Source organism: Nannospalax galili, unplaced genomic scaffold (genome assembly GCF_000622305.1).
Source record: "Nannospalax galili isolate Female #2095 unplaced genomic scaffold, S.galili_v1.0 scaffold238, whole genome shotgun sequence".
NCBI classification, from domain to species: domain Eukaryota; kingdom Metazoa; phylum Chordata; class Mammalia; order Rodentia; family Spalacidae; genus Nannospalax; species Nannospalax galili.
In genome coordinates this window covers 2,826,587-2,851,802 of record NW_008341888.1, presented here as the reverse complement: position 1 = coordinate 2,851,802, position 25,216 = coordinate 2,826,587, and the positions used below count along the sequence as shown (strand labels likewise).

Below are 25,216 nucleotides of genomic sequence, written 5' to 3'. Positions count from 1 at the left end.
GCCGTCTTTGGGGAGGGGGCGGTGCCTGAAGACAAGGCCGCCACAGGCGTGGAGGGCGCTGCGGGCTCGCAGGAGGCCAAGGCCGGGGAGGCGAAGGCCGTGCAGGATTCCGCTAAAGCCGAGGAGAAGCTCACCGACAAGGCTGGGATCAGCGCCGCAATTGCCTGAGAGGCGCCTTCAGCCACCGGGGCCGGGCAGCGCCCGACGCCTGCGTCCTCATTGTCCACAGGTGGCACAGTCCGAGTTCAGTTCAGAAGCCTCCCCAGTGGAGGTGGTCGAGTAAAAGCGCTAGTATTCTTGAGATAATTGAAGAACAACCCCACCCCCACCCCCGGTTTGTTTGTTGGAGTGGTGCCAGGTATCGGAGAACTTGTCAGCAACCAGGGATTAATTTTAAAGATGTCTTCTTATTTTCACAGTTTTTTACCAGCAAATTTTGTTCTTTTTTTTTTAACCTCCTTCCCACAGATCCCATCTCAAATCATTCTGTTGTCACCATTCCAACAGGTCAAGGAGAGCTTAGACACCTTTCTCTGCCTTCTTTTTTCTTTAATTTTTTTCATCAGTATTGTTTTTGCATACTTTGCATCTTTATTCAAAAAACGTAAACTTTCTTCGTCAATCTATGGACTTGCACATATATGAAAAAGATGAGTGGGTCAAAAAGGGATATCAAATGAAGAGATAGGGGCCACGATGGGAAATTGAAGTGGTGCATGACATTGCCAGGACAATGTGCCACTAGAAATGATCGTGTAAAGGCTTACTTTCTTCCGTTTTTGTTTTGTTTTTTATGTGTACGTGTGTATTGCCTTTATGTAGGTAAGTGCACCTGTACCGTGCAATGCCTGTGGAGGTAAGAAGATGCTGTCGGATCCCCTGGTACTGTAGTTATGGACAGTTGTTAGCTGCCATGTGGGTGCTGGGATTCGAACCTAGGTCTTCTGAAAGAACAACCAGTGTTTGTTCTTAACCACTGAGTCATTTCTCCAGTACACCCCCCCCCGTCACCTTTTTTTTTAAAGAAAAGTTATTACCATGTATCTTGTGAGGCAGGTTTACAACACTACAAGTTTTGACTAAAGGAAAGAGAAAAACAAAAACAAAACCCACCAATACCAATTTTAAAAAAAAGATCATAGTCTTAGGAGTTCATTTAAACCATAGGAATTTTTCACTTAGCTGTACCAGTCAGTGATTACACAGAACTACAAGTTGTATAGTTACAAGTAAGTTCTAAGTTGTTTATTGCTGGTTTATGACCTTAATAAAGTGTAATTATGTATTGCCAGCAGGGTGTAACTGTGACTATTGTATAAAAACAAATCTTGGTATCCTTCAGAAGCACATGAAGTTTGCAACTTTACACCCTGCCCATTTTGTAAAACTGCAGACATCTTGGATCTTTTAAACACAAATTTTGAATTCAACTAAGCTGTGATAAGTGGAATGGTTACTCTTTATACTGTGGTATGTTTTTTATTACAGCAGACAATGCATTCTTTTCCAGTTGTCTTTGAGAATAAAGGAAAAAGAATCTTCAGGTGCAATGGTTATGTGTAGCATCTTGTCTATCATGCTTTGTAAATACTGGAGAAGCTTTGACCAATTTCACTTAGAGATGGAATGTAACTTTGCTTACAAAAATTGCTATTAGACTCCTGCTTAAGGTGTTCTATTTTTTTGTGAGCACACTAAAAGCAAAAAAATAAATGTGAATACAATGTAAAAAAAAAAAAGTTAAAGTACCTTCATTTTCCCCTTTTCAGCCTTGATAAAACCTTTCTCCTGCAATCTTGAGCTCCTTCTTCCCCTTTACATCCATGCTTCCTCGTATAACCCACCCTCTTCCCCTTCCAGTTAAATACCCCCATTTTACCCATTTCCTCCTTGTCTCCTACTGTTTTTCCCTCCCAGGCTCCTTCTTTCCCTTTAGCTCCATGGTTTATTTACATTGTCCTGCCTCCTACAGGTACATCAGTATATATACTCACATATAAGGATTTAGTGTTAAGATCCACATATGAAGGAGAACATGCATCATTTGATTGTCTGAATCTGTGTTATTTCACTTAGTATAACAGTTTCTAGTTCTAGCCATTTACCTGAAAATTTAATAATTTTGTCTTTCCTTATTGCTGAGTAAAGCTCCATTGTGTAAATGTACCACATTTTCATTATCCGCTTGTCAGTTGAGAGACACTTAGGTTATTTCCATTTCTTAGCTATTGTGAAAAGAGCAGCTATAAACATGGATGTACAAGTGTCTCTGCAGTCACATAGGTCCTTTTGGTATATAACAATGAGTGGTATAACTGGATCATACAATACATTCTGGTTTTTTTTTTTTTTAATCTTTTTATTTTTTGGCTCCAGATCGGGAAGTTTTATTGCTGACATGCAGGAAGAGTGCCCATGTAGTATAAAAATATGTCTTTATTCAAACTTTTCTGTGACTTTTTCAATTTTGTTTTCTCTTCACAATAGGACTTCTCTCAGTGTGTGACACCAGTGAAGGCAGACCTAACCTCCTCTTACCTGCATCACCAGAGGCACCATCAGACCCAGACTTGACCTTGGAAGGAACCAGGCTATCTGATGGGGCTCTGCAGACCTGAGGGTATTGCTTTGAAAACGAGGGGAAAGATGGCACATGGAAGCAGGCCAGAGGGGCTGCACAGGTACTCTACCCGGGGGGCTCTTGCCAGACCTCATAGCCTTACCGGAGGGCAGTCTCAGGCTGGGAACCCAGGATGACTGCATTTCTGCTCCCTTGGGAGACTTTTATCAAATAAATATAGAAAAGAGCCCTCCCCCACAGCACCATACCCTGGCTCTCAGTGGCTAGATGGCTGGAGGCAGAGCTGGGTGCTAGGGAGTAAGTGCTGGGCTCAGGTTCCCTCAGACCCAGAGACAGAGGTACAAGGCACCCAGTGCTGGATAGGGGGAATGGGAAGGAAGGAGCATGGGCAGCCCTGCTACTGCTGGCTGTTAGATAGAAAAGGTGGCAGGGGTCGGGATTGCCGCCAAACAGAAACACAGAGGACTCTTGCAAAGCGATAGTTTATTTCAGGGTTAGTAGGGCTGGGTCTCAACTTGGGAGTGAGTAAAACCAGCAGCCTAATGGCTGCAGAAGGGTAGCTTTTAAAGGAAAAAGAATGAGGAAAAAAGAATATTTTTCTGCTGTTTGGGGCTGTTTTGGTGCTGTTCAGGGAGGGTGTGGGGTCTGTACCTGGTGAAACTTATTGAGGAAAACATCTACTGTAAACCATGTTTTCTACAATTACAGGGTTCCATGAAACCATTGCAGCTACAGGGCTTGGGAAACCTGTTTGCCAGCCTGTGGAGCATGCTCTGGTGATCACAATGCATTATGTCACCAATTCCTGGAGCTGCTTTTGTCAGCTTGCAGGTGGCTGGTAGTTGGCTGACTTAGTTCCTCTTAGGGGCCTTATGGTTTCTGGTTCTGGGTTCGCCTGGACCTGAACCCTATCACTGGCAAGAGGTAGCCCCATTTTTCCAGTTTGGGAAACTTAGGCACAAGGATGTTTGGGAACTTGCCCAAGGTCACTCACAGTGAGTCAGCTTTTGGGGGTTGGGGGGCAGCTCACACTCTGGGAAACACAGTGGCCTCCCCATTAGGGAGCAAGAAGAGGCAGGAAGGGCCAAGGGCTGCCTGGAGGGGTTTTTAGCCTGAGGGTGCATAGATCATAGGCTACCAGAGCTGGATCTTTGCTTAGTACTGGGTAGGCAAAGTCCAGTGGGTGGAGGGGCATTCTGGTGAGAAAAACATTTTTGGCAAGACAGGCATCTACTTCAAAATTTCGGCTCAAAAAGTGTAGCAGGGCTGTTTTCATACCAGACCAGTAGGTCCCCAACCCCTACAAACCTCCCTGCAAGCTTTCCACTCCCATGTAGGCATCCGTTCACAATCTGCTGGGAGAGACACCACATCTCTTCTGAGGCAGCATGAAAGGGTCTCTGAGCACAAGAATACGGGGGAGAAAGAAAGCAGGCAAGTGGCCCATCCGCAACACACTCAGAGCATCCTCCAAAGCTGGCCACAGGTCCCTTCGCATTGTGTCCATGTTACCTGGGTACCATGTGAAGAATGGAGGAGGAAGCAAGGCTAATGTGCATATACAGCACCTCAGAGAAGCCACTGAGATAGAGAAAGAGCCAAGTGTAGAAAGGTCTCCCATTACCAGAAACAGAGGGCCTGATGGGCTGAGGGCTGAGAGTTGAGAGCTGAGAGGGGCTGACGAGGGGGCTTCTAGGTGCCCAGGGGAGAGAACGGAACTTACATGCAGGTATGGACCCTGCTGTTTAGCCAGGCGTGGGGACAGAGAGTGGTCATGGGCTGAGCCTAGAGATGGGAGAAAAGTCGGTTTCAGTAAAAAATAAATATATTTGGATTGGGCAGAAGATGAGATGAAAGTATTCCAAAGCTTAGACTGAGGGCAAGGCCAGGAGACGGTAGCATGGACTCTGGGAGGGCATGCTCATTGGGGGCCAGCAGCAAGATGCATGGTCAGCTTATTTGGACTGTGCAGAACAATGGCCTGGGCCAGGCGGTGGCTGTGCCAGGGCCTGGTCAGTGAGCAGGCAGGCTTCCCTCTCCTTTTCCAGGCACTCAATCCAGAAACAGTATGGTTAAAGAGACAGAGGTAGATTAAAATATCACGATTAAAAGCAGATTAGGTATTTAGGCTTCTCAGATTTAAAAAAAAAAAAGCCAAACAATCAAGCAATCATCCCAAAAGGTAGCTTCGTGGTACCTTTGTTGACCCCAGCTGTGACCTGGGCTGTCCCTGTCCCTTGCCTTGTCCCCATTGCCTAGGAGAATTAGTCTAGCACTATGGGGCCCAGGCCAGATGGCTGGGCCTCTCATTGGGTGGAGAAGTGTGTTAGGACTGGTGCCTTGGCTGAGGGCACTATTTCTGCAGGTAGTGCTGTGTCAGAATGGCCATGTCCAAAGAGGTCATGGGCTGTGCATCATGGCCCATCCTTTTCACTCAGGCCAAACTGCTCGAGTTTGGTGGCTCGCTGCCAAACTGCTGCTTGGGCACCCAGCCCTGGGCCTTGTGGATGGAGCTCTTCTCTTCAGCTAGCAGCAGTTGCTGCCGCATGTAGTTCTCAAACTCGTACTGAGAGGATTCCTCTGTTACCTTTGCCTCCTGGGAGCTGTCCGCATTGCTCATTTGGTCATCGATGTCAGGAACCACTTGCAAAGGTCTGCTCAGGGACGATAGGGACTGCCATGATACAATGACGGAACTGAGGGCCTCCAGGACGTCACTACCACCCAGGCATTTCCAGGGGTCAAGGACTAGCAGTTTGCGGATGAGACACACTGTGTTCTCAGAGACCCTCCCATCTTCAGAGCTGGTGTGCTCAGCAGCCTTGATCTTATGGAAGAGTTCCTGTGGAATGCTGTCCTAGAAGGGGAACTCGCCATACAGTGTGGTGAAGAGCACCACACCCAGAACCCACATGTTGCTTGGCTTGCCCTTGTATGGCCGGCCTTTGAGCACATCAGGACTGATGTAGGCCAGGCTCCCCCTCTGGCCCTTCAATGGGTCCCCTCACAAGATGCTGTCCAGACAGAAGTTGGTGATATGGGCCCTTTTATTGAGCACCGTGTTTCCAAGCTTCAGGTCTCTGTGCACAGTGTTTTTCTGGTGTAGGGCTTCCACTACTCAGACCACGTCATAAAGGATGACCACAGTCTCTCACTCTCTGAGCCTCTTCTCCTTGATGACATAGTGATGCAGAGTGATCAGGTCATGGTTTTGTCACTGAAGTCATGTGCACAGAGGCAGTCTAGGATGACGCAAATGTGTTTCTTCATGTTTTTAACCATCCAGCTGGACTCTGTGTCCTCAACTACTTCACAGGTACAATCCAGGAAGAGGCCATGGTAGTGGACCACACCATTCTGTGTGTGTAGCAGGGCAAGATGGTGTGCAGCAAGATGGATCTTCAGATGATGGAAGTAATCTGTGCCATCTTTCCTCGCCAAACATTGCACAATGCTCGGTACTGGTGAGTTGCCCAGACGGGGACCCAGGAGGAATGGTCCTGCTCTCTTTGTGTTGTTTCCAGAAATGCCACTCCTTCATGCCTTGGCCCTGGCTGACATTTCCCCAGCTCCTCCGTCAGATGCTCTCCACTTCATTCTCAGCTCTTTCCCAAGGGGTCCGCACTGTTTGTCCATAGTCCGCAACCCTGAGCGTTCAGTGTGGGGGGGGGGGCGGGGTCGTGGGGGCCACTCACTGCTGCCTCCCAGTGTGGCAGCCACAGATGCCACTGCCACAGCCTCCCTCCATGGCTGCGCTGCCACTTCTCATTTTTAGGTTTTTAAGAGTTCTCCACATTGCTTTCCATAGTAATTGCACAAGTTTGCAATCCCACCAACAGTGAATGAGTGTTCTCCTTTCCCCACATCCTTAAAAGCATTTGGTATCATTTGTTCTCTTGATATTAACCAGTCTGACTGGGATAAGAGGAAATCTTAAAGTGGTTTGGGCATGCACCTCCATAATTACTAAGGATGTCGAACAATTTTTAAGGTGCTTATTAGTCCATTTTTCTTCCTTTGAAAGTTCTCTGTTCAGCATATAGCCCCATAAGTTCTCAGGAAACCTGGGTTTACTCTTCCAAGCCCCTGAAATCACCTGATGGGCATGCACCTTCAGTCTTACTAAGTGCATGACTACAGAACATCTAGAATGGGACTCTCACCATGGAGACATGTGCATGTCCATGTTCTCCCCCAGGTTTATCTCCATAGCAGAGAAAAAGGGCAGAAACCCTTTACCTTAACACAGGTCTCTCAAGGGCCAAGAGAAGTCCTGCCACCTTGTAGAGACAGACATTGCAGGGTCTCCTGCTTTGGGTGCTGCCACCCTAGCCATGAGTAATAAAATTTTAGGCTCCTAAACTCTCAGATAGACAGAGAGAGAGAGAGAGAGAGAGAGAGAGAGAGAGAGAGAGAGAGACAGAGAGAGAGACAGAGAGATAGACATTGGACATCTACAGTACTCTATCAGGCAGTTGGAAAGACAGGTTAACTTCCTAGCTAAAATGTTGCTACAGAACAGAAGGGGGATAAAGCTACTGTTCCTAAAGGAAGATGGCTCATACATGGCCTTAGGTGAGGTTTGCTGTTTTACACCAATAGTTCAGGGACATTTGAGTTTTACAGGGCCTCTGGTAATATTCTTCCTAGCCTTTATGGTGGGCCCATACCTCCTAAATTATCTAACTGGATAAATCAAGAGGTGTCCAAATGTCATCAAATTAGGGTTCTAAGGACCCAATACGGGCCTCAAAATCAAAACACGTCAAAGATTTGACTTATGTCCCAGAGCCAGTGAGGATTGTAATATCCAGAGCTCCTCCATTTTGTGTAAGTTTACCTGATCAATCATCTGGTCATAGGACCACCCCTAGGAAGGCGGGTTATGCTAAATAGATGGGTGGATTACCTAGTGTGTTAGTGAGATAGCAAGTTTTTCCTGCCTGGAATCCCGTCTCCTAGTGCAGAACTTCTGGACCAGCCACAGTCATAGAGTCTGTAAGTTGGCCCACTTTTCTGAATTCTTCAGAAACGCATTAATTTTCCTTTTCTTCTCCATATCCCTTTCTAAACATGCTTTCTTTAAGGCTTTGGGCTGCCCCTAGCATCTTGTATTTCTTTACTTTCTCCAAAGCTTCCTTCTCCCAGCCATGTGGCTGCCAATCAGCCACGTGTCTGACTTCCCATGCAAGTTTGTCCCACCTGCATGGCTTCACGGCCGTCTTTATTTCTTCCCACCATTCACCTCCTCAAGGCAGCTGCCAAGATTACCAGCTCGCCTGCCCTGAGGATTTCTTTTTCTTTAAAATTCTAATAAAATTGTAAAAGATTTAAAAAAAAAAAAAAGAAAGAAAGAAAAATCCCTGTTCAGGTCCTTAGCTGATCTTTTAATTGGGTCATTTGTTTTATTGATTCTTTGTTTTTTGAGTTCATTATATATTCTGGATGTTAATCCTAAATCCTCTGTCAGATGTGTAGCTGGGGAAGATTTTCTTTCACTGTATGGATTTCTCTTCACTTCCTTGGTTGTTTTTTTTTCCGCACAGAAACTTTTTAGTTTAATACGGTCCAACTTGTCAGTTGTTGACCTTAATGCCTTAATGCATTAAAGTCTTTTCCTGCACCTATATCTATGGTGCTGCCTATGTATTCTTCTAACAGTTTCAGAGTTTCAGGTTTCACATTGAGGACTTTGATCCACTTGGAGTTGACATTTGTTCAGAGTGATAGATAAGGGTCTAGTTCCATTATTCTATAGGTGGAGATCTGGTTTTGCCAGCACCATTTATTGAAGATGCTGTCTTCCCACAGTGTGTTCTTGACACCTTTGTCAAATATCAGGTGGCTGAAATTGCATGTACTCAGGTTTGGATCGTCAATTATGTTTCATTGATATATGGGTCTGGTTTTGTGCCAGTACCATGCTGGTTTTATGACTATAACTCTGGTATGGTAATCCTCCAGCATTGCTCTTTTCAGTCAGTTGCTTTGGCTAGCTGGGAACTTTTGTGATTCTGTTTGAATTTAGGATTTTTTTCTATTTCTGTGAAGAATGTCATGAAGATTTTTATTGGCATTACATTGAATCTATACATTGTTGAAGGTAGAATGGGAATTTTCACAATGTTAACTCTCCCAATCCATGAGCATGGGAGGTCTTTCCATTTCCTGGTGTCTTCCTTAACCCCTTTTTTCAAAGATTTAAAAATTTTATTGTTGAGATCTTTAATGTATTTAGTCAGGTTTCTTTCTATATATATTGAATCTATTGTGAATGGAAGTGTTTTATGAATACTTTCTCTGTTTGCTTGTTATTGGTACACAAAGGCTACTGATTTTTATAGACTAATTTTGTAACCTGCCACTTTGCTGAAAGTGTTGGTCGTTTCAAGGAGTTTTCTGGTCGATTTTTTTTGGTCTCTCATGTGTAAGATTATCTCATCTGCAAATAAGGACAACCAGACCTCTTCTTTTCCAATTAGTACACCTTTAATTTCCTTCACTTGTCTTATTGCTCTAGCAAGAGTTTCAAGCTTCCAGTTTTTCTCCATTTAGACTGGTGTTGGATATGGGTTTGTTGTATACAGCTTTAGTTGACATATATTCCCACCAGTCCAATTCCTTCTAGGACTTTTAATGGATTTTATTAAAGCCTTTTTATGCATCTATTGAGATGACCATGTAAGTTTGATCTTCAAGTCAGTTTTACATGATTTATTACATTTATTGACTTACATATATTGAATTATACCTGTATGAAATAGAGATGACTTGGTCATGGTGGAACACTTTTTGATGTGTGTCTGTTTGCAGTTTGCAAGTATTTTGCTGAGAATCTTTGCATCTATGTTTATTAAGGATATAGATCAATAGATTTCTTTCTTCTTTTCTCTTTACCTCCTTTGGTATTAGAGTACTACTGGTTTCATAGATGGAGTTTGGGAGTTCTCTCTCTTTTTCTATCTTATTGAATAACTTAAGTAGTAGTGGTTGTAGACCATCCTTAAATGTCTGATATAATTTTTGTGAATTTATATGGGCCTGAGCTTTTTATTAGTGGGGAGGTTTTGTATTACTGTTTCAAATTCTTTATTTGTTATGGATCTGTTTAAGCTGTTGATCTCTTCTTGGTTTAGCTTTGGTGGTTTCCACGAATTTAGATATTCATCCATTTCTTTTAGGTTTTCAAATTTAATAGAGTATAAGCTTTTAAAGTATTCCATATTACATTCTGGATCTTTTTGGTGTTTTGATGTTTTCCCTTTCATTTCTGATATTGTTGATTTGAACTTGCTCTTTCTTTTTGGGGGGGTAGCTGGGTTTAGGGTCTGTCTATCTTATTTATCTTTTCACAGAACCCGTTCTTAGATTCATTGATTATTTGTATTGTTTCCTTTGTTTCTATTTCACAATTTCTGCTCTATTTTTTTGTTATTTCTTCTCATCTGTTAAGTTTAGGATTGGTTTGTTCTTGCCTTTCCGGAGACTGGAGTTGTTCTGTTAAGTGATTTATATATGCCGATTCTGATTTTCTAATGTAGGCACCTATAGCTATAATCTGTTCTCTTAAGTCTGCTTTTAAAGTGTCCCAGGGATTTTATCGTGTTGTATTATCATTTTCATCTAGTTTCAGAAATATTTTTATTTCTTTCTTAATTACTTCTTTCACCCTCTAAGTATATCTTGGAAGTGTCTGTCTCCTGGAACTGTGCTGTTGGAACTGTATCTGGAACTCTGTCCCTGGAACCGAGTCCTCCAGTCAGTCTCCACTAATAATTTTTTTCAAAATGGTTTCTGCATCTTCAATTGGGGAAGTATAAGCTTGGATCCGCCCTTAACAGACCATCCTGCTTTTCATCACTAGTTCTGGACTATCTCATTCACCCAAGGCCAAGTGTCCTTCCCAGTCTTCACTGTGTGCAATGAAGATGAATGCACCGTGTTTCAGAATTTTGATACGTTAATTCTGAAGTATACATACCTTCATTTATTAGCTTTTTGGGTGCAGTACCAAATTGAGGATGCCAAGGAAACAAGATCAGGTGCCCAGGTCACAAGACCCAAGAGCACATGGTTACTGAGTTTACCAAGGTTAATTAAAAGTCATTAGCCCAGATTACCTCCATTTTATAAAAGTCATTTCTACAATGATACATCATATTTTTTTGGAATGTAGTGTGCCAGAATTTGTTGAGAATTTTTGCATCTATGATCATCAGTAATAATAATCTGTAATTTTCATTCTTTTCTCTTTTTGTTCTTTCTTTATCTTGTGTTGATATCATTGTAATACTGGCATCATAAAGAATTTGTAAACATTTCTTCCTCTTCTATTCCATGGAATACTTTGAGTAGTATTGGTATTACTTCTTTGATGTTCCCCTAGAATTTCCAGTGAATCAACCTTGTACTGAGCTTTTGTCAGTTGATAGATAATTTGTTACTGCTTTAATCCCGTTGCTAGTTACAAATTTGTTTAAATTATTCATTTCATCTTGGTTTATGTTGTGTAGGAAATATGCATGTAGGAATTCATCTACTACTTTTAGATTTTCATATTTAATGGAATATAGGATTTTAATATATGTTTCTCTGATGTTCTGAATTTCATTTATATCTATTTTAATCTGCATTTTTGTCTCTAATTAGAGTCTTTTTTCACTTGTTTTTGGTTAAATTAGGTTAAAACCATTCAAACTTACTTACTTTTTCAAAAAACTAACTCTTCCTTCCTTGTATATTTTGGGAGTGGGCTTTTTTTTTCAGTTTCATTGTTTTCTACCCAGATCTTTATTATTTCTCCTCATGTACTCTTTAGGGTGTTTGGATTGTTTTTGTTTTCTGAGGCCTTAAAGTATATCATTTATATATTCATTTGAGGCTTCTCAAATAATCTTAAATATTTATTATTTTTTCATTATGTGTATGTGTGTAGTCTATGTATGGGTATGTATACATGTGTGCAGGTGCCTATGGAGACCAGAGGCATTGAATTCCCTAGAACTGAAGTTACAAGCAGTTGTGAACCACCTGGTGTGGTTCTGGGAACTGAATTCGATTCCTCTGCAACTGTTGAGTTTTCTCTCTAATCTTGAGATAGCTCAAATATTTCGATGTAAAAACTTAGCATTATAAACTTTCTTATTAGGATTGCATACATTGTATCCATCAATTTGGGTATGTTGTGTTTTCATTATTATTTGATTCTAGAATTTTTAAATTTCCATCTTAATTTTTTCATTGATCCATTTATCATTCAATAGTGTATTTAATTACCATGAATTTGAGTACTTTTGTAGTGTCTCCTGCTTTATTTCACCATGGTCAGACACAGTAGAGGATGTTATTTTAATTTTACTGTATATGTTGAAGCTTTCATAGTGTCCTAATATATGGTCTATTTTGGAGAGCGTTTTATGAGCTACTGAGATGAAAGTATTTTTAGTGTTTGGAATGTTTTGTAGCTGTCTGTTAGGGTCATTTGTCTTATGGTTTCATTTAACTCTAATTTTTTGGGGGTATTTTGTCTTGATAATCTATCTATTGGTGGTAATGGGGTGTTTAAATTTCCTGCTATTATTTTCTTAGGGTTACACTGTCACTTTACATCTAGTGGTAGTTCTTTTATGAAATTGGATGTACCTGTTTGGTGCATGTGCAGGTTAGTTTTTGTGGTGGTTTGAATGAAAATGTCCCCCATAGGCTCCATGTGTTAGAACATTTTGTCCCCAGATGATGGAGCTGTTTTGGGAGGCTTTAGGAGGTATGGTTATCCTGGAGGAAGCATGTCACTGGAGGGTGGGCTTACAGAGTTCTTAAGCCTTGTCAGATCTCCAGTTTCTCTCTTGCTTCCTGTGCCTGTGTGATGATGTGAGAGCTTAGCTTCTGCTGCTCCTGCTCCAGCCACCTCCAGCCACCTCCAGCCACCATGCCTCCCTTCCATGATGGACTATATTTCCCCTGGAACCATAAGTTCAAATAAACACTTCCTTCTATAAGTTTCAGTGCTTTTATCACAGCAACAGAAAAGTTCTAATACAGTAATTGGTACCAGGAGTGGAGTGTTGAATGCAAAGAAGCTTACCATGTGGTATTTTGGAGGAATGTGAAAGATTTTGAAAGTTTGGGCTAGAAAAGTGGTTGATTTCTGTAAGCAGAGCTTAACAGGCCATTCTAGTAATTGCCTACCTGGAAGAAAGTAGTGCTGAGAACAATGTAGTTCCAGAGGGAAATAAGGACTTAAGCAACACTTGGGATATTTTGGCAAAGAGTGTGGCTGGAGTCTGCCCTCAACCAAAAAGCTTGCCTGAGGCTAAGTTGAAAAGTAATGGACTAATTTCTCTGGTGGAAGAAATTTTAAGACAGCCTAATGTAGAAATGGTGGCATGGCTATTAATGGTGAATATTATGCAGCTCTACAGTGAAAGAGAGCACATGGGGCAGAAAGAAATACAGTTTGAATTGAAAAAGAGCACTAGGAAGACAAATATTGGAGCCCTGGCATGTGATGGAGAGGATCCTATTGATAAAGAGATTAAAGTGATTAAGGAGGGGCCTAGAGATTCAAACTTAAACAATGGAGAGAGTGGCTCCAGGGCAAGACCAAACCCAGTTAAGCCTCCAACTTGTGAAAGGAAAATGCTACAGGGGCCACTGAAGAGGAAAGCTTCTAAAACAGATAAAGCAGGCTGGGGCCCCTCCCAAACTTGCAGTCAAATTTGGCAGTGTTGCTCACCTGGTGTTGGATTTAGAGGCATGAAAGACAGAAGAGTGAAGGGGTCATCAGTTCTTCCTCTGAGGTTTCAGAGAGCCTTGGAGGCCAGGCAGCATGCAGCAGGGAGTCCCCTGCCTAGAGAAGGCCCTGATAGGCCATTGTGTGAAGCTGTGAAGGTGATGCCTGGTTGGCAATGGAGACCCCAAGAAGTTTGTGATGCCAGAGCTGTGAGGCATCTGACAAGAAGACCTGCACACAGGGAGTGGTACCAGCACAAGAGAGAGATGTGTGTTGCATGCAGCAAAGCTAGAGAGGCTTAGCCATCTAAGACCTTTGGAAGTAAAGTCCCAGAAGTTGGACGTGGAACTCCTGGATTTGGTGTTTGCCCTGCTGATTTTCAGTCTTGTTTTGGTCCAGTATTTCCTTACTATGCCTCCATTCCTCCCTTTTGGAATGGTAATGTATGTTTGGTTCCACTGTATGTTGGGAGTATGCAATTTGTCTTTTGGTTTTATAGAGGCTTACAGTTAAGATATTTACCTGTGGACTGTGGACATTTGGATAGTATTGAGACTGATAATGACTATGGGGACTTTTAAAGTTGGACTAAATGCATTTTGCATTTTATATGATCATGGCCTATGGGGGACAGAGGGTGGAATGTGGTGGTTTGAATGAAAATATCCCCCATAGGTTCCAAGTGTTTGGACATTTTGTCCCCAGATGATGGCGCTGTTTTGGGAGGTTTTAGGAGGTGTGGCTATCCTGGAGGAAGCACGTCACTGGGGGGTGGGCTTTCAGAGTTCTTAAGCCTTGTCAGATCTCCAGTTTCTCTCTTGCTTCCTGTGCCTGTGTGATGATATGAAAGCTTGGCTTCTGCTGATCCTGCTCCAGCCACCTCCAGCCACCATGCCTCCCTGCCATGATGACTGTAATCCCCCTGGAACCATAAGCTCAAATAAACTCTTCCTTCTATAAATTGCTTGGGTCAGTGTTTCTATCACAGCAACAGAAAAGTGACTAATACAGTTTTTGTCAACTTGACACAAACTGAAGTCACCTGGGAAGAGGGAACCTCAATTGAGGAATGTCTTCCATCAGATTTTCCTATGGCCATGCATATGAGGAATTTTCTTAATTGCTAATTGATATAGTAGAGTCAAGCCATTGTGGGTGGTCCCATCTCTGGACAGGTTTCCTGGGCAGTATAAAAATTAGCTGAGTAAGTCAAGGGAAACAAACCAGAATGTAGCATTCTTCCATGATTTCTGCTTCAGTTCCTGCCTTCAGGTTCCTGCCTTGAGATCCTGCCCTGGATTCCCTTGATGATGGTCTGTGATTGGGAAATGTAAGGTAAATAAGCCATTTCCTCCTCTAATTGGTTTTGATCAGTATTTTTTTTTTCAGTCAGTGAATATTTTTTATTGAAATTTTGTGGATTTCATAATTGTAATTACATTTAGATCTCCCTTATCTGTACCACTCCAAAGCCTACTGACAAGATTTAATGCATTCTCTTATATGTTAAGGCCTATGAAGTCATGTTGTGTACTCAATTATCTCTTGGTGTGAGTACATCCACTAGAGCCTGTTCTATCTAGGTAGTATCACTTCCTTAAAGATCGTCTTCGTGATCAGTGTTTTGTCATAGCAACAGAAAACCAAACTAGGAGAGTGCATTTATTTATTTATTCTTATTTTTTTATGAAATTTTGTTGTATTTCACACAGAATATCTCAAACAATCTGAATCATCTTTATAGCCCTGTCCACACCAGAACCTTCCCATAGCTCCCTCCACTGGAACCCATATACACTGTCCTGGGTGTTCAGGCCCACTGTGTCAAGTCAGTGTCCCCAGACATTCCCTGGTGCAAGTCCATCCATTTGCAGTTTACTCAGATCCCTCTCATCTATCTATCCAAACACTTATCATTTTCTTTTTTTAAGAGAGCATAGGGTGGGGGTTTATCTACAGAGGAGTAAGCACCCCCCCCCATTTACAGCTGCACTGAAAAGTCCTCACTCAAATATAGATCCCGTGACTTCCCAACAGCCACACAAAAATAGTGAGAGAGGTGCTTCCTGGCATTCTCGGCTTATATATCCTTAGCCCACCCCCACATACAGCTAAGGTCAACTGATTGGGTGTGAGGGGTAACTGACTCCCCCTTTGATTCCTTGATGAGCTTGGGAAGGAGGTGTGACTAAAGCTTGCCGGGGAGTAAACTTCCAGTTAACACTCCACCCCTTCCTCTGGCTCTTACATTCTTTCTACCAACCTCTTCCACAAAAGTCCCTGAGCCTTGGAGGGAGTGGTAGGTGTGGGATGATCATCCTTCCATTGTGGCAAGGCACTGAACTTTCAAGTCTCTGCATCATCAGGTTTCCATGAGCTGTTGGCTCATTTTAGTGGGATTCCATCTGTATAAAACCACAAACAGCAAGAAGCAAGAACATCTAAACAGTGGCTGCTATAATAACCTATGGGTGTAAACAGAAATGCTTGGATGGTACTTTAGCAGGTGCATCACATCCATCTAATAAAACAGTTGTAGTGACTTCCCACCTGGGGCCTATATCTTCTCCTGTCACAGGGGGTTGGCTTGATCTACAGTACCAAATGTGTGTTCCTTCCCTAGGAGCAGGCATTATATCCAATGGAAAAATTTGCTGGTTGTACATACACTAGACACTACTGTAGAGAGTGCATAAAGTTTTGAATTGTAATATCTTTTTGCTTGATTTTTCTCTCAATGATTATGATGTGACATTCAATATCTCTTCTGACTAGTTTTAGTTTGAAGTATACTTTGTCTGATATTAGAATTTTATGCCTGCTTGTTTCTTGGTTCCATTTTCTTAGAATACCTTTTATTATCCTTTTATCCTGATGTGGTATCTATCTTCGATGATGAGATGTGCTTTTGAAGGCAGTAATAAGACTGATACCGTTTTCTAATCCAATTTGCTGGTCTGTGTCTTTGAATTTGGGAATCCATACAATTAATATTCAGAGTTATTATTAGAAAATGTGTATTAATTTTTGTATTTTAAAAATTTCATAGTGTTTTCCTAGACCTCTTTGTTTAACTATCCTGATATTGTTTGTTTTTACCCTGTGGCCTCTTGTATGTGCTTGTCCTTCTCTTCAGGCCAAAACACTACTATCCATATTCTTTTTAGAATTAGTGGACATAAGTTGCTTTAGTCTGTTTTTATTATGGAAATTTTTTATTTTTCCTTCAATTTTAATAGATAGACTTTAGGTATAATAGGGTTTTCTATCTTTCAGAACTTGGAATACATTGAAACAAGACCTTCTTGATTAAAGATTTTTCCATCAAATAATCAGCTGTTAGATGGTGCTGCCTTTACATTAGACTTGACCTTTCTCTTCTGGAGCTTTGAATACCTACTTTAGTCTGACTGTTTTAGCTACAATATATTGCAGGGAGTTTCTTTTGTGATCCTATTTGGTGTTCTTTGTTGGATGGGTGTGTCTCTAGATTTGGAAAATTCTATATATGATTCTATTAAAAATATTAACTATGCCTTTGTCCTGGATTTCACCCTTTGATATGCCCATAATTCATGGATTTGGTCTTTTCATCATTTGCCAGTGTTCCTGCACAATTGTCTATGTATTTGGTAAAATTTATCCTTTCCTTTGAGTGACCCAGTTCCTCTACCTTGTCTTTTTAAAAACTTATTTATATTTTATGTATAGGAGCCTATTGCCTACATTTATGTAAGTGCACCTGTGTTGTACAGTGCCCACAGAGGACAGAACTGGGTGTCAGATCTCTGGAACTGGAGTTGCAAATAATTGTTAGCCACCACATGGGTGCTGGGATTCTAACCCCTGTCTTCTGAAAGAGCAACCAGTGCTCTTAACTGCTGAGTCATCTTTCCAGCCTATTGCAGAAACTTCTGGAAATCGGGAGACCAACAGCTGGTCCAGGTGAAGGAGAGAGAGTTTATTCACACAGGTGGACTGACACTCAGATTACTCTGTGATAGCACCAACCCCCAGCTCAAGTTTTTAGGGAAATTTATAGTCAACTCATGTTTGGGAATTTAACCAAGCAAATAGTAAATACATGGTAATTATAACATAAACATATGATTACAAAAGATCACAAGAATGAAGCAACTTGGCAAACAAATATTGCAATGGTCCAGTAAAATAACCACAGGAGATGAAGGTAGATTCAGGTTTACCTTCCCCATACTTTTCTTATTTCTTCCTATCTTATCTTGAGGCCTTCCATAGTCCAAATTTCTTAGCAACCATCTTATTGTCAATGAGTTTTATTTACTTCATATTCCCTCCTCTTCATCAACATAATCTCTTATGTTTATTATAGAGGAATTCTTTGATAATCCTGGTGAATCAGCTGGAGTCTAATGGTATCTATCCGGTTTCTCACAAACCTGGTCATCAAGTTTATCAGACAAGGTCCGAACAGGCAGGTTAGCAAGACCATGACTATGGGTCTTGCCAGAGGGGCCAGCCAGGTGCCCCAGGTATTTGAGGTACTTTTCCAATAAGACTCATTTTATTTTCCCCTGGCCTTTATTCTCTCTAGTAATTGTCTTGCATTTTCTTTAACTATGCCAGATTGATTTGCATAAAATAACTCTTCCCAGATAGACACAAATCCCGCCCTTTTCTGCTGTGATCAGATCTAAACCTCTGTGGTTTTGTAGCACCACTGCTTCCAGGGAGTCTACCTGATTTTGTAAGGTGACAATACTTTGTTGAACTAGACTTAGATCCTCCTTTATTAGTTTGGACAACTGACCTGTGGAATAGGTAGTGCCGGACCTGTTGGAATCCAATTGCCATGGTTCCCATGGCCACTGTGCCTGCCAGGGCTGCCCCCAAGAGAATAGGAAGTAAGGTGGTCATTTTTTGTCTATGATGATAGATTACCACATCTTCACCCAGGAGAATTTCTAAGTCAGGGGCAAGGAAGACCAGAAGGCAGTCCCCTCTGGGGTAGCAAGTATAAGTGCTTTGGGCAGGCAAAACAAGTTCCCTCAGGGGCTGGGGCCTTGGGAGAGAGATAGATATAATTCTCTTGTTTCCTCTAGGGACTGGACTGGAGGCCTGACTAGGCAGGGCCCTTTTTTTGTTCCACTGAATATGGTTCAGTTCAGTTTGTGACTCCTACACTGGTGTAGGTCACTGGCTCATCCTTAAGCATATACAGCAGTCATTTCCTAAGTCATTATTCACTTGAGCTAGTAGCTTATGACTATGACTGGTGTTTACAAGCTTAAGCATCTTTATTAGAGGGGTATTAGGGTCAAGTATAGATGGGCCACTTCTCAGGAGGAGGTCTTTCAGTTTTGGGACACAAGAGTTAAAAGTATTAACCCTGCTGACTGGTACTGTCATGTTGACTGCTGGAATTATGAGCCATAAAGTTTGTAGGGGTCTCTCCTGTGATATACCAGCCCATCCCAAAGTTTCAGCTTCCCCATAGTGGGGACTTTGCTATAGTTAATTCCCATATTATACCCCATTCGTTTCCTCCCCCACGACCTGTCACAGCTTTAATCCCCTGTCCCGAAGTGGGGGATCCCTGCCAAACCCCCTTGGTGGCAAAATCCACACATGACCAGTGTTTTAGTAAAGACCAGTAGAGACCTCAACACTCATCATGCCACCCTCTAGGGTTACGTTTATATGTAGCAATCTCATGGGCAGATCTTATGTAGGTAGTATAGTCCAGTCTCCCAGCATGGGTGGTCCCATCACAGTACAATGAACTCATTAGGATGATCTAGAGACCCATTCTGGGTCTAACATCACCTACAGGTGACACTGTATGCCCCCTGTCGGGGGATAATTGGTTATATTAATATGGACCCAGGACTCAGAGTCACCTTGAGACAGAGACGCCTTCCACATTAGCTTACTTGTCATGGTCATGGAGGCTGGGGGGGGGGAGCCAGTGCAACTGTGCAGCCACAGGATCAGAAGGGACATCGGGAAGTAGGGTGGACACTGAGTCATTGTTCCCATCTCAAGTTCACTTTGATATGATCAACTTCAGAGGCTGGACTGGGGTGGCTCTGGCAGACCACTCCTGTCTCAGTTCCACAGAAGTCTTGACATGGGTGTGATGTATCCAGGGCTTGACCGCCTGCAAATTTGAGAGCTGAAGGGGTGGTCAGTTTGATTTGATATGGCCCTTCCCATTATCAGTCTAATATTCCCTGTACCAGGGACCTTGTTCCAAACCCAGTCTCCTGGGCTCCAGGAGTGTAAGGGGCCCTCTACTTCAAAGAAGCAGGCAGGTTCAAGTGCCCAGCAATCTCTCTGAGTGTTACTAAGTCTTTCAGAAACTGCTGGAGGCAAGTTTGCCGACACTCCTGGAGTTCTCCAGAATCTCTCAGGAGCAGTGGAAACGGGCACCCAAATGGAATTTCAAAAAGAGAAAATCTGCACTTGCATGGTGAACATTGCAACCTGAACAGCACAAGTGACAAGATCTCCAGCCAGGAGAGACTTGTTTCCTGACAGTACTTGGTGATTGCAGTTTTTAGGGTTCTTTCCATTTATTCTTTTAACCCAGCCCAAAGACTGTTGGTGGTTCTGTGTGTGCAGGGTCTGAGTCAATCCCACTGCTTTAGACACTTGTTAAATAATTTTGCTGACAAAGGCCAGGCCTTTGTCTGACCTAATGCTTGTCAGGACTCTAAGCGTGATGATCCATCTGACCAAGGCTCAAGACACTTTCTGTGTCTTTCCAGTGCAGGCAGAGAAGGTGTCCACCCAGCCTAAGAAGGTGCAAACAATAACTAGTGGGTACTGGTACCCTTTACTGGCCTGGATGTCCATGAAGTCTACTTCCAAATGTTCAAAAGAGTAGGATCTTAGGTGATCAGCCAGCCCCTTGGGTCTTCAGTTGCCCTTTGGTCTACTGTCTCTTTTCTCCGGACAGTATCTGGGCTGCCTGGGGAGCACTGGAAGCAAAAGCATACCTTTCAGGAGTTGGGGGAGGTGACCTCAAGGCTGTGTATTTATGGAGGGCTGCTTGTTTGGCTGCTTGGTCTGCTAGCTGATTTCCCTGGTTTATCTGGTCTTTGTTTCTTGTGTGAGCATGCCAATGCCCCATGGCTATGGCCCGGGGGGCCCAGACAGCTTCTAGGATTTGGTCACTGTTTTTGATTTCTCCCCAAATTGCACCAAGCTGAGAAACTCTCTCAGTATATGGCTCTGTGGATGTGCAGGGTGGCAAAGGCATACCAAGACTCAGTGTAGATGGTCCATTTTCCATCTGTGAATTTTTTTTAATTAAAAAAATTTATTGAGGATTTCATACATGCATATAATGTGTTTTGATCAAATCCACACCCACTCCTTCCCCTCCAACTCCTCCCATATCTCCCCATCACTTTTTTCTGACAACTTTGTGTACTGTGTCTTTTGGGGGGGGGCACTTCTTGCTGCTCTTGAGAATTCTGTCTAGAATTTCTTCTACATTATTCTTCCTAGGAAATATTATTAATGAGTTTGTGATTGTCTTCATTTATTGTGTTGTTTTTACAGAACAACCTGGACATCTTGGCTTTACAATATTAGTTAAACCCACTAAGTCAGAATCTCAAAGTGAGGTTGTGTGTTAAGTGCCTTGGGGTAGCCTGGAGAGGGCAAAACTGATGTTGAAGGGACTGGGGCTTGGGTGGAGGTAGGGTCTCATACATAGTCTGAGGCTGGGAAAAAAGAGCAATTGAGTAGCTGTGGGCCACAGTACTGGAGTCCAAGTACCCAGGGGCTGGGATGGGAGGATGGTCACTTACTGGGACCAAACCTTGATGAACAACATGGGAAGGCTATGGTATATAGGACTGGAAGTAGAACGGACCAGCAGCCTGGAAAGAATTGGAGTCACTTACCTGGCCTGGGATAAATCAACCTGTACAATAGTTATGATGCACAGGACTGGAGGAAGAGAAGACTGGAGGCCAGGGCAGGGGCTGGGTCTCTTGCCAGCCTACCTGCAGTGACAACATGGAATGGCTGTGGCACAAGCAATCAGAGGCAGAGCAGGCTGGGTTTGGGGAGGGTCACTTACTGGGCCAGAGCCAAAGGAACCATGTAGGTGGCTATGGGGAGTGTGACCAGAGGTAGCTATATACCTTTTTTTGATACTACAAAATAGAGATGTGCAAGTGATTTGTGGTACTCAAGTGTTAGGGACAGTCTTGGAGCATAAAGAGGTAGAGGTAGTATGGTTATAAAAGGACAACACTCAAGGGACCTGTTCCAGTTTGTTTCTCCATTGCTGTGACAAAACACTCTGACCACTACCAACTTGAGGAGGAAAGGGTTTACTTGTCTTACATCTCCCAGGTTACAGTTGATCACGGAGCCCAAGGTAGTAACTCAGGGCAGGAACCTGGAGGCAGGAGCTGGAGCACAGGCCATGGAGGAACTCTGCTTACTGGCTTGTTCCTCTGGCCCCTCCTCAGCCTGCTTTCTTATGCAGCACAGGCCCCCCTGCCCCACAGTGGGCTGGGGCCTCCCACATCACTCATCAATCAAGAAGATGCCGCACAGATATGGCCACAGGCCAGTCCTATGGAGGCAATTCCCCAATTGAAGCTCCCTCAACCCAGGTGTGTCCAGTTAACACTAAAACTATCCAGCACAGGACCTTTGTGTTGATAAGCCTTCTATATTCTGACTATGGCAGTCATGGGTTCAGAGACCTACATGTGTGATAAAATTATGTGGAACCTAAATTTATATACATACACAAACGAGTTCACATATTACTAGGAAAGACTCACCAATCGGATTGATAGAATATATTAATGTGAACTTTGTGGTTGATACTGTTTTGGAAGATGTCATTAGGAGAAACAAGATAAAGGATACGTTTTCACCACATTCATATTATGGTATGTGAATCTACAACTATCTCAGAATTATTTTATTAAAATAACTTTGAAAACTATAGAAAATAACACATAATACAGACTTAAGTCATAAAATGAATTCCTTAGAAAAATCATATATTCAACTACATAAAATAATTTATGCGGCATTTTTAAGCCAGATTACAATTATACCGGAATAAATAAACAGCATGGCTCTTAGTTTTAAGGTCAAGAGTGGATCCGCTATGAGAACCACCTGTTCCTTTAGATGTCTCATGCAACTGTGCTCTTGAGACGGGCTTCACTCAAACTTTTATTGAAACCATCTTTCCAGCATCATTTTGGGAAGTAAAAGCTAGGATCCACCCTTATCAGAGAATCTTGTCCTTTGATCCCTAAGCCTAAAGTATCTCATATACAAAATATCAAGTAGTCTTCTCAATTATTCTCCTTGCTTTCAGTGAGAATACCCTGCTTCAAGGGCTTTGATATGTTAAGAAAGCACACCCACATTCATTCATTCTCTTGGGTAGAAGGCAAAAGAGGTTCTGAGGGATTAAGGGCATATGCTGAGGTCAAAAGAGGAGCACATGGCTCAGTGAGCTTGCTTACATTATAAACAGTAACCTTTTGGGTTGCAAGGTTAGGTGAAAATCATTAGTCCAGAAAAGTCATTCCTACAAATTTAAAAGGCAAAAACACACCATAAACAATGTCAAAGGGTAAATGATTAATTAAAAAGCTTTGTAAAGTCTATGGCAGATAAAAGGATCTATTTTTTAATTTACTTTCTATTTTTTTAAATTTTTTTATTTTTTGGGGGGTCTTTTTGAGACAGGGTCTCCCTGTAGCTCCAGCTGTCCTGGAACTCACTATGTAGGCCAGGCTTGCCTTGAGCTCACAGAGATCCTCCTGCCTCTGCCTCCCAAGTGCTGGGATTACAGGCGTGAACCACCACGCCTGGCAATTTTTGATTTATTTTTATTTTAGGGTGTATGAGTGTTATGCCTGCATGTGTGTTAGTGCACCCGTGTCATGCAGTGCCCCAGGAGGGAAGAAGAGGGCATTGGAAACCCTGGAACTGGCATTACAGACAGTTGTTGACCACCATATGGGTGCTGGGATTCGAACCTGGATCTCCTGTAAGAGCAGCCAGTGCTCTTAACCACTGAGTTATCTCTCCAGCCCCAAGAGGATAATTTTTGTAATACTCAAGATTTCTTATAGGTTGCTTTTTAAAAACCTAACCCAGTTTTTAAAATGTGAAAATGACATATTAAGAAATTCAGCATGTCCAGGAAGCATATACAAAATAAAGTTCATACAACATCTCCTTTCTTACTCTTATTATTTGCGAAATATTTCAAGTGTGATAATATTTAGATCTGAAAGAGATGTAGGGCTTGGTGAAAACGGGTATTGTTATGTTTTTCTGTGTCTCTGTGTGAAATAATCTAATAATATATGGTAAAACTTTGGATAGTCTTTCACTTAGAAATCTGTGATGGGGAATATATCCAAAAGAAATAAAAATGTTTATTGTAGTATTGTAAATAATGGCAAAAAAAGATAGAAATAAGGTAATTACAAATTTTATTAGAGAATTTTAAAAATTAAATACAGGTTCACTTAGCCATACCTTGGAATATTTTTGACTGTAGAAAAGAGTAAACATGGCCTAGTGAGGTTGCTTAGTGTCAGAGTGTTTGCTAGCAGATATAAGACTCTGAGCTTGATCCTGAGCTCCGGAAGAGAGGGAGTGGAGGGGACTCAATTAACTTGGAAGAAATTCCCAGAATGCAAATCAAGTTTCAGATACAATCAAGCTTACAACAGTGGTTACTTGGAAGTTTCTCAAATCTGGAGCAGTAGTAGCAAAACATTTGTAACATAATCAGTTGACACAGAGACCAAATTAAAGTTTCAGCTATAGGTCTGGCTTCCACTGGTCCATTAGCAGCACGTGTTCAAACTCATACTTTCTCAGAATATTGCAGGGACATGGCATCCTGACCTCCACCTCCCCCTTGTAAGAGCTTGGGTATCTGTGGTATTTCCTGGAATTGTTTATCACAAGGACTTTCTCCTGATTCTGAGAAAAGGTGCACCTGACCCAAAAACTAACCTTACAGTCAGGTGATCCCAATTATCATGTGTCCTGACTCCACCTCCTCTACTGAAAAGTATTTAAACCCTTGTCTCAAACAATAAAGTGGCAGTCAAAGTCCTTCCTCCCACTCCATGATGGTGTGATAGTTTGTTCAATCCTGACGCCCTCTGCCCAGAATACTCGGGGCTTGATGTGCTGGTGCAGCAGAATATTATCCTGAGATAATTTTAATTGTAAAAGCATAACTGAGCATATTTATAAGACATGCTACTCTGCTGATGTTGGGCTTCCTGTGACACTCCTGGTGTGTTAGTTTGCTGTCATAGCAACAAATTACCCAAATCAATTTAAGAGGAGGGACTTATTTTCCTACATAGTTCTGAGGCTTCAGTCCATGGTCACTTGATGCCATTGCTTTGTGTCTATGGTGGCAGGAGTATGTGGCAGAGGAGGTTTCATGGTGTAATGCAGCAAGGAAGCAAAGAGAAAGGAAGGGCCTCAAGTTTCAATACACACTTAAAGAGCATGTCCCTACTAACTTCCTTCCACTTGGTCTCACTTCCTAAATGTTCTGTCTTCTTTCAGTAGTGCTAGAGGTTGGGCACCAAGTCTAACATGGGTTTTTTTGTGGAATCTTTATGATACAAACAATAACACCTAAAGAAATTTACATAGAGGATAGGTAATCCTGGGCTAGATTCTCTTCCTTGTGTGTATACTGGGGACAAGATTGTTAAGAATTATATAGATCAATACAGATAATATACTTAGAATTGTGCCTGGCTTAAAGTGCCTGGTTTAAAGTTATTGAAAGGTTTGTACCTGTTTCCACTGTTTCAATCCAAATTATTAAAAGTTTTTTAAATGATTTTTCATTTTATTTATGTGCATGTGTGTGTCTCTGTGTGTAT

The 25,216-nt window shown here is 42.2% G+C and overlaps 1 pseudogene; it reads right to left on the bottom strand.

Moving 5' to 3' along the window:
- Window positions 1–4,934: 4,934 nt before the first annotated feature.
- LOC103737839 lies at window positions 4,935–6,178 on the bottom strand (annotated as a pseudogene).
- Between the last annotated feature and the right edge of the window lie 19,038 nt (window positions 6,179–25,216).